We start from the raw sequence: 11,329 nt of genomic DNA on the forward strand, positions 1-11,329 counted from the left end.
CGTCCATACGATAGAGCAGTGGTTCCCAAACTTTTTGTGCCCAAGGCACACCAAAGGACAAGTAAAAATCTCAAGGCACACCTATTGTGCAAAATAGCCCTTATAACACGTGTTATCACTCATATCATGTAAAATATCTGTAAATGTGCATAATTATTTACTAATGCCAAATAAAATGTGACAAAGACAACTATATTACTCATGAAATATTTATTAACGAAATATTTCAGAAATTAATTTTAAACTTTATCAAATTAGGCTTCATCAAAGCAGCAACACACTCATTTAAACCAGAAAGGTCACACAATTAAAAATGAGGCAAAGGAAACTCAGCTGAAATTCAGCACAGAGAACTGTCAATGCAAGGAAGCTGCATTGTCCATGGTCCTGAACTACAAATTATAAATGTAACATGTCAGCAATCAGCATTGAAACATGTCTATTGTAAATATTTTGCCGATTTACAAATTAGTGAGATACATGTGCCTGTCGGGGCGCGCAGATTTTTTTAATCCTTGGTGGCACTGAGGAGAGGGCCACTCACAAGTCCTGTTCAACAGAGAGCCATGACCTCCTGTTGTTCTTCATGTAAACCAGAGTAGAGAACGCCAACTCCAGAGATGGGGTCGTTACTAAAAAAATGTAATATATTACATATTACTTTTTTAAAAAGTAATATATTACACTACTTTGTTACTATCTACATAAAGTAACTCGTTACTTTACTCGCCGAGCACGTACGAACTGCGCATGCGTGAGTGGCAATAACTTTCCTTACCAGCAGGCGGCGGTAGTGTGTTCATTCAAAACAGGGAAGAACAGACTACGTGATATAAACAAACAACAAATAGCGTGTGCGTTAGCTTCACCTTAGCATGTGTTCTTTGCAGGTGTTTGTTGAGGTTTGACGTGGTGTTTACAGCAGTGGATAACAGCTTCTGGCCTGGACACAGTTTGCACCTCACCGTCACTTTCCTGTCTATTCTTCGGACGAACTCAAAATAATGGGCATACCTCCACCCCTCGAAAGTTATCGCTGACTCAGCCATGTTTATGCAGCACTGCACGTGGAGATGTAAGATGCAAGTCGTGCAGATTACGTATAAACCTACAAAGTACTGATATAGTAAATTAAATAATTATTTTTGTGTAGTTGTATATTGCAATAATAACGTATGGTTGTCACAAAATCCCACGGCACACCCGGACTTGCCTCACGGCACACCAGTTTGGGAACCACTGCGATAGAGAACTGTAGCAGATACAACCCGTTTCGTGTCCGTGTAGACGGGGCCTTAATCCCAAGCAGCCCCAAAAGGGTCAGAGAGGGTTTTTTTTTTTTTTAACATTGTTTGCGCTAAATCGCAATACATCTTACATGCTATCTGATCCAGAGGAGCAGTTAGTGTGTTGGGCCAGTCCAGTTAGACTCTCTGCCAGTTTAGTGAAACACTCAGCTAATACTGCAGAAAGGAGCGTTTATGTGAGACTTTATGCCACATTATGAATATATTGGGCATTACTCATTTGGAAAGGAAGTGGCTGTGAGCACAGCTGCTCTGCCTGGCTGTGGTGGTTGTGGCTGTGGATGTGGTCATTGCTGCATTTGTGGTTAATTATTCTACTATGCATATTATGGCTATATGTAGCTGTAATGTGACTACTTTAGCTTCCCCTATTACATAACATTAGTCAAGAAAGCATCGTATAGCCAGATGGAGCTGAATCTGTGGTTACTTAATCCGATATGACAGCTGTTTGGTTGATGTTCAGAGCTACAGAAGCTTCAATACAACGCTCATCCACCACTTTCACTGCACACAAACAACCCCAGGTCCTATCCAGTATACACTAATGTATCTAGGCCATACAGTCATCATAGGAACAAAAACTGGCTACAGAAATAACTACAGCAACTGCAAAGTGATGTTATCCATGGTTAAAATTATAATCACAGCTACAGCGTGTGTCAATCAGCCTTGGCAACTGTCAATGACACAGACTTCATACATAATACTAAATTATAATGCAGCTTACCCTTTCTCTATGGATCACAGGTAAGGCAAGAGATATTCCATAGTAACGCAAAGATACTGCAAGACAACACTAGACTTAATGTGAGCAACAGCAAAACAATTTGTTAAGGCTGTACAAGGGCGTGGAACCAAATGCACGATGCAGAGACAAACAAAGTATCAAAATAAAGTGTTTTAATGTAGACAGGTCATAACACACTGAATACATAAAGCAACAAAAAAAAAACTACTAATACATCTAACTCTATGGAAGATAACTCTATGGACAATGACAAAAGGATCTTACGCTGGAAGGCTTGGAACACACAAGACAATCTGGCAACGAGACAGGTAGTGATGTTACGTATTGCGCCGAGGCTTCGGAGCGTGTGTCGAGTAATCCCCGAAGCTTTTTGTGAAGCATGTATCGAGGCTTGTATCGTTTTGGGCCAGTGACGTCATCGATGACAAACGAAGCCTCGCTGCCTGTCGATACCACGTGACTGCTTCACGAAGCGATTCAGATCGGTTGAACCGTTGAACCACAACGCTCATAATACCCATGGATGTATAATAAGAACCATATTACCCCTCCTGTACCCGGGCCCGCTGGTGACACGATGGAATTAAAAGAGCTCAAAACCTCACCTATATAGAGGTCGGAACATGTCATAAGTATAAATAGATACAAGCATAAATAAATGTAGGAAAAAAACATGAATGAATAAATACAGGAATAAATATGTTACAGTATTTTCAGGGAGATTCAGCGTGTGTGCTGTGGCTCAGCTGGAAAGCAGTTGACTCACGATCGCAGGGTTCCTGGTTCAACGACTCGTCAATATGTCTTTTTTGTTGTTTATAAAAGCTACAGCTAAATGAGATAATGTAGTTAATAAATGTATTCTTTGATATGGTTTAGCCTTTCTCAGGCTACAACATGGTTACGTTTATGAATATTATTAAGGAATACAAATCCCTATTTGTAATGTTTACCAGCCTCCTTAGGCTTTTCAATCACAATCATTCAACTGGAATAAAAACAATATTGTTAACATGAAAATGATTTAATGTTGGTTGTTCAGAGTTATTCTAAGGCTTTACTCATTGGGAACTCGGTATGAGATAGAGCACACTGTTGAGATGTCCAATCTGCCTGTTTTACACACTTTGACCAACAGGGGGTTTGTGTTCAAATGAAGCCATGATGAAGCCTCATGAGATGAACCCTTTTGCGAACCAATTGGCTGGAAAGCTTCAAAGCTTCATAAGGCTTCATCTCGCCATCACTAGAGACAGGGGAAGACGAGAACTATATATACTAGACAGACAACACCAGGTGAAGACAATTAGACAATCACAACCGTGGAAAACAGACAAGGCAGGAAACGTACTTTAGACACATGAGGGTAGACAAGACTATCAAAATAAAACAGGAACCTATCTAAACACATAACATGAAACCTAAACTAGGGAACAATCTTAGCAGAGCCGTCTACGCACAACACAATTTCAGAAAGATGCATTTCCACAGCGACCTTTTGTGGGCCTTGTGAAACGTTATGAATACTATTTGGAAATTCACATTGCCATTTAAACCAGCTTTAATTGTGTTGACTTGCAAAGGACCAGTAAGGTTTCTAATTTCTCTAATTTCGACTCCTCGATCCTCCGGTAGTGACCCGGAAATGGATTTCAGCGCGCCATATTGAAGGACATCTAGACCCAATCCCAAACCACGCCCTACACCCTACCCCTACACACTACCGCTCCGTTTGCACGTTCGCGCGGAGGGTCCGCCACATTGAGTGCTGTTCCAAACCAACGAGTGTGGAGCGGTGTGGAGGGGGAGTGGGCTATCAAGCCATCAAACAGCGAGTCTGCATTGGTGCTGACTTGAGACCGGTCTCTACCTGACCGGTCTCAACGCTGTGTGTGTCCGTCAGGAAACACGCTGTTAACAAGTAGTTCCAGTAAACATCCACTGATAAACTGCGATGTTAACAACCTCATGATAACCTCACATTGTTTTTAACTTAGGATCATACCTGATTTAGTCTAGAAAAAGGTAAATGTGTGCATTTTATTATAAAGTTGTGTATATTTACAGACTGTTGCAAAAACTAAGATGCTTGTAAAAATCAGGTTTAAAACAGAAAGAGCTTTACAAAAAAGTAACACAATTAAAGATGTTTGGAGTTTTATTTGAGTTATTAATTTTTATTTTTTGTCTAAGAGATGCTGATTTGAAACCGTTGTTACATACAGTTACGGCATTTCCTGTTTCTGCCGGAGAGAGGGGAATTTGCCATGGGAGTTTGTCCCAAAGCTTGCCGCTGTATTTACTCCCTCCATCCGACAGGAGGGAGCCTCGTTGAGCTGCGAGTGTCACTCCACGGAGTTCACTCCGTCACGGAGGGGGAGTGTGTAGGAGTAGGGTGTAGGGTGTGGTTTGGGATTGGGCCTAAAACATGAGGATAGCAGTCGAGGAGGGGAATTAGAGAAATGAGAAACCTTCCAGGTGAAAAAGAGTAAGCTAGCTCATTGTTTTTAAGGTTGGTGTGACCCAGGCCTAATGCTGGGCTGAGAGCTTTAATGTCACATGCATACTAACTCCTCAGAGTTACGTACAGTGTGTATAACTTCCAGTGTTTCAATTCTCCCACTGCAAGATCCACAGCAGCTCTTTTCATAGTTTCTTTGGATGAACTGACTCTGTTTACAAGCTGTTGGACTATTTAAGCACAGCGTCAGTCAATCAATAACAATTGGTTCCCGGCGAGGCAATTTGTTTTGCAGCAGTGTGATGCTAAAACACCAAAGACCAATAGAAACAATTTTTTTTTTTAAAACATACACAGTAAAAAATTATGTAACAGATGGAACAATCAGACAAAATACATTTTTATTTTATTCTGATAACGTTTATACCACTTGTTGTAAAGATCCTGCAGAGTTTTCTTTGCCGTGCCAGTTATTTTGCTACAGACATTAACCACCTTATTGAGTACATGTCTGTGTTTGACTTTGACAGATTGATACCAGCAGATAAAAGATTAAATGAGCACAGACTCAATAAAAGAGTAATAAAATCATTGTTTTGTCAACCTGGAACTTTCAGAGCATCTCGAGACAAAAGAGACACTCATGTGTTTTTGTAAACCATACTAAAATGTCTGTTTAATGTCTTGTATAGCTCCCAAATACGTGTCATCCACTATTTCTTTATTCTGGCTATCAATCACTGTAATGGCAGGAGTGGGGTGAGTCATCTAAATTGGATGCACATGTCTGTAGACTTTGACACGTTCAGTTGTCAGCGTGCATAATGTAATTGTTTTCCTTTAGAACACTGGAGTGACTCCCAAAAGCACAAATCAATACTTTTTGCAGCACAGACCTAAAGCTATTATAAATAAACAAAAATAATCACTTGATATGTTTTCCTTTTTATCTTACATCGGCTTTTATGCTAAGCAGTATTTGTCATCCTGGACAAAGCACACCTTCATTTTGTTCAGAACAGATTTATCTGCCATTTTCAATCATGGCTCCAGTTTGTTTGTATTTATCATGGATTTCAGGTATATAATTAAACTTTGCAGAACATGATGGAGGTGTTTATAAAAATAGTTCCTGTTTTCAGGCAGGGAACACTCCCAGAATATGAAATGTAGGTCGGATCATGAGCTGCAATAGAATATAGGAGACTTCAAATGCACCACTCTATATTAGAACGTTCTGGCAAGGGAAGTAAGGGGCTGTGATGGAGAAGGATAGAGTAACAGACAAAGTAAAATCCATGTTAGGTGAGAAGACTGTCAGATCACAGGCATCCTCTACTGTACGTCAGTGAGACAAGATGCTGTTCTCTCCCCCAGAAGATCAAAAGAGATGAGGGTGTACACAGAAGAAGTTCCCTTCCCTCTTTCCTCTTGCCTCTCTCTATTCTGCTACGAAATAATGTTTTCAAAAGAGATGAAAAAGTACTCACCAAAAACAGGTACAGTGCATGTGACTTAAACACAGTAAGTAAGATCTACAAGGACACCGCTACAGGTTTTAATTATATTATAATTATAATTACTGATATTATTAACTTATAATCGATGTTCTGCTTTTCTTTATTATTCTCTACGACTATCATTGATTTATTTAAAACTAGGTGTAGACTAAAACAACACATTCAAAAAGGAGCTGTCTACAGAACTTGAGAATAACTTCACAAACGATCGGATTCCACTCAACCAAATGTTACAGGAGAGCATTGTCTGCATTATTTTCAGGGGATGATCTGTACAACCATAGCATCGGAACAAAAACTGGCAGAAGCTAAAAATAAAACCACAATTCATGTTTTTCTCTCTTTTGTTCTTTTGAAAATGATTCATTCAATGCAGAAATCACAGCACAGTGCTCATTTTCCCTGTTCATCACTTGACCACCGCGTTGGGGTCCCTCTGCCCTTCTTTATTTGAATTATTTTTTTCTAGGGACTCTCTTGTCTCAAGATGTTAAGATCTCAACCATAATCTGTGAAAATGTTGTAGAAACAACACATTGTTTGAGGAACTGTTGAAACAAATGCAGAGATTATTAACCATGAATGCATTTTCAGTGGATGTGTCATTGATTCTGGCTGTCCCAATTTGGAAGCATGCCCGCCGTCAATAAGGGTCAAAAGGAACATGTGACCTCGGCAAAGAGAGCAAAGATAAGGTTCACCAAACTAGTAGACAAAGCTTTTGAAGCTCTCTCATGGTCTCAACAGTTAAAATTGTTCCAAGTCATCTTATGTCAGGGTTTTGAATTATTCTTGAAGGGAAGCAATTACCTGCAGGGGGCTATAAACGTGCTGCTTTTACAACCCCCCTGGCACATAGCCTCAAACTCGAAGTTGAAGGATGCACAGGTACAGGACTAGATAATGAAATAATCATGTATCAACTATATGACCCTCCTGTCGCATTAGTTCCTCCACCCTTGCTTTGGTGTTCCCAAATTTGACCGGACACCACAGCTGTAAACACTGTGAATATAGAAAGATATATGTATATAAAAAGACACTGAAAATGTAAATTTGGTTGTTTACTATCCGATGGATAAACATAATCTAGGGTTACCCTTTCATTTCATATGGCGGTAATTCTTACTGGGAATACCATAGGTGTAACAAATCATAAAAAAGAAAATGCAGTAAATGTACCATGTGCACTTTTCTTATGTATTTTATGTATGCTTTACCGATAGGGAGCGATACAATAAACATAGACACTGAAAACAGCTCTCCAATGCAACACAAAGTCAGTGTTTACTGAGGATGCTAGTTCTCCATCTCTAGAAGGGCCTTTATGAAACTAAAGATTAGTTTTAATTTACATCATAAATCAAAACTAGCTCCCTGTGGTTGAAGATGAAGTTACAGTATATACATTACAATGTCATCTAATGTGTGGGTGTACAGAGTTAGAACATTTTGTCTTGAGTATATCTTCCTCAGTAAGGATATCAGTGGTTCCTCAATTTATTCAACACGGCTGAATGTCTCGTATGTTACATCTGCTTGGTAGTTTATGCAATATTCATCTGCTAGTTTGTAATATCATTGGCGCAACGCTCCGAATAGAAACCTAGGCAACAGTTTGATTAAATTGTGTATTTCATACTGTATCTTCAGTGTAGAAGTAGTAGAACTACTGTTATAACATTTGTGATAAATCAATGAAGACATGTTGCACCCCTCCTTAGGTTATTTTGATGGTAGCTCAGGGAGCATCAAATACACCATCTTTCTATCACACATCTATTGTTCTTCTCTCATTTCCTCTCTCCTTCTGTCCCCCTCCGCCTACAGATGTGCAGATTCTTGCTCTAGGTTGAGACACGTACAAGATCACATTCCTTTCTTAAAGCTGTTGTATAATTCATGCCTATAGAATAAACTGTAATGTATTCTGTTTTACTTCCCATACATCTTCATCATGCCCACACATATTCATAAACGGTGTTCACCATACCTTATACATGCATTAAAACATATTGAGGCTGGGAATTTAATACACATTTAGGTATACATTTATTAGAGCAACCACAAAAGCATCAAAGTGAAAGCACTAAAAAAAGAAAAGCCATGAGGGTGCATTCGTTTTGGTGTGATTATTTTTCTTCAACTTGCAAAAAAAATCCCACCACTTCTCTCCTGGGTGAGCAGAGACACTAAATGTATTTTTAATAAAAAGGCAGAAGTTCCCGCCGGAGAAATGCAGCCTTTTCTAGCCTCCACTGCGACGCGACAGGGACCCACCCCTGTCACCTTGAGAGTAATACTTGAAGTAAAGGTAATTAAAAACAGTTGTCTCAGCCCTACCCGTCCATAAACATTTCAGGCCGCATGCTATGGTACATTAATATGCAAAGTAGGGCTAGGGCTGTGATCATGGTGCTTTACTGATCCAGGTATTCAATTAATTCCCCCAAAACAAGTGGCAGTATCTGCTGAGGTAGTCAATGGGTTTTTCCTATATGCATATTAATGAGTCATTATCAATTTTACATTCATCACAGCAGGGAGATGGAGGGGACAGCGCACTCTGGCTCCCCCCCCCCCAGAGTCAGGCCACCGCGCTCTGCAGTCACAGACATTCACACGGTCGTCCATCACCCTGAGCAACCCCGGGACACGGGGGGACCAGGATCCCATATCATCCTGCTGCCCCACCTCCCACACAAGCCCAAAACTCATCCGTCAAGCATTCCATGCACAGCTACACCCCGAGATGACATGATCAAGTTGTTGCAGTGACAGCAACAAGTGATGTCACACAGCAGCCAAAATGCTGCAGTCTCTGAGGAGCAGCGCTGTCAAACCACTGAGAGCTGCTGAGGGTGACACACACACACACACACACACACACACACACACACACACACACACACACACACACACACACACACACACACACACACACACACACACACACACACACACACACACAGTAGGTAATCATCAACACAGTATGGGAATGGACACCAACACAAAAAGACAGGAGGTCCCACTGGTAAGGTATAGACACTGCAAAAACGAAATAAAAGCGACAGACTACTGTTATAATGTGTTGTCTCCAATGACACAGCAGCAAAATGGACTATCATCAAACCAATCATCAACACTATCAAAACAACTGACTTCCAACAGTCAAATTAACAAATACATGATGTGGGGAGGGCATGGGAAATCGTGGTTTCTCCCTGTGCGCATTGTGGGAACTATTTGATTGTCGGTTTAACTTGCCTTCTTTTATATGTATCAGAAATGACCTTGGGCATAGACTGAAGTAGAGGGACATTAGCAAACCAGCAAGCATCATTATAGCAATTACTTGAAAATCGAGGGGCCACAGGGAGCAATTATGTCCTCGGTGTTTATGATCCAGCATAGGAGAGTGATGGGGGAAATTATGAGGAAGAGCAGACTTAAAAAATAGAATAAACGGAGCTCTAGGCAAGTAGGAGAAAGTGAAACGAAAGTCCTGGATGACAAAGAAAGAGGAGGGTGGAATATCAGCAGAGGCAGCAGATGAGAGGGTCGGCAGTCATGTTTGAGAAAGGATAAGAGGAGAGCTGGAAGGGAGAGGAATTTCAATGGCAAAGAAGTAGTGGGTACGTATAATTGAGTGAACACTAGTGTGGAGAAGAGGGGAAGAAAATAGGCAATAGCTCTTCTAGAGTCTCCGGAGCATGCGTTTCTCGACACGGAGATAAATTGAATTTCTAATACAGTATCTCTGTCCTTAGGGGCATATATTTCAAATTGCTGTGTCCCCACTGTAGCTGCCCACATTGGCCGATGTGAGCGGGCAAAGAGTGAGCTGATAAGAGTGAGGTCGGGGAGGTCACTGGGCTCACTGTATTGAGACATAACCGCCAGTCAATTACATTTCCTTAAGGACACAGGAGTCCAAACCGCAATCAGAGCCATATCACAGCCAGGCTCCTCTTGCCCTTTTCCCAATCCCAACGGATGAGAAAAGGTGAAAGGTGGAGGAATGAGTGAGAGGTAGAGTGTCAGGCGATAGTTGCTGGTGGGCATGGGTACTTTGAAGGTTACTGCAATGGCTTAGAAAATCTTAATTTCCTCACAGTTTTTTGTTTGTAACCAGTCATTAATCTTCGGCTGATCTCAAGAGGGAACAAGTGGAGGAACATCAGAGAACACATTCACAAACAGATTCAGTAAAGATTTAGCGCTCAGACAAACAAGTTAACACTGTCGGGATGTCGGGTTCTGTAAATCTCCCCAGAAGTTTAATTATTCATGTCAGAATGTGCTTGACTTTCACAAGGAAGTTGGAGCAGTATACATGCAGGCCACCCAGTGGCAGTGTTGTAGTCAAGTCACCAATTCACGAGTCCAAGTCACTCTTGAGTCCCCACTCTTCGAGTCCGAGTCCAAGTCCGAGTCACCTAGGGAGAGTCGTAGTCGAGTCCGAGTCCAAGTCCGAGTCATCCAAGGAGTGTCCGAGCCGAGTCCGAGTACGAGTCATCATTACCTGTGTTCGAGTCCGAGTCCAAGTCCGAGTCATCCACGGAGTGTCCGAGCCGAGTCCGAGTACGAGTCATCATTACCTGTGTTCGAGTCCGAGTCCAAGTCCGAGTCATCCACGGAGTGTCCGAGCCGAGTCCGAGTACGAGTCATCATTACCTGTGTTCGAGTCCGAGTCCAAGTCCGAGTCATCCACGGAGTGTCCGAGCCGAGTCCGAGTACGAGTCATCATTACCTGTGTTCGAGTCTGAGTCCAAGTCCAAGTCATCGTGCGTGAGAATTCACGAGTCCGAGTACGAGTCGCGTCAATCAGTGCGCGAGTCCGAGTCAAGTCACGAGTCCCGAAAATCGGCACTCGAGTCCGAGTCCAGGACTCGAGTGCTCCATCTCTGCCCAGTGGATCAAACACTGTGCCGTCTGCAACAGAGAAACAAGCAACAAAGATGTGAAAACACCCTCTGAAGCAGAGAAAAAAAGAGTTGAGGATGAGTAGGAGAAGTTGAGAGATTGATGAGACATACAAAGCAGAAATCTAAAATTGACTGACTGGAGATTAAAGGATGCCTTTGGACACCCACGGACCAGCAACAAAAAAAAATTGTAAAGTTTGCAGCCTCTTCCTACTTAGATGTTGATGTTGCCTTGTTTTGTAGACTACCTTCGCTTGAATCTTTAATGCAGGTAAGTGGTCACACAAAGTTCAAACCTTTTGTGCTTGGTTGATCATGATGATATTTCACAGGCCCAACCAGAGCTGACTTTATAACTAAAT

Source organism: Gymnodraco acuticeps, unplaced genomic scaffold (assembly GCF_902827175.1).
Source record: "Gymnodraco acuticeps unplaced genomic scaffold, fGymAcu1.1, whole genome shotgun sequence".
In the NCBI taxonomy this organism is placed as follows: domain Eukaryota; kingdom Metazoa; phylum Chordata; class Actinopteri; order Perciformes; family Bathydraconidae; genus Gymnodraco; species Gymnodraco acuticeps.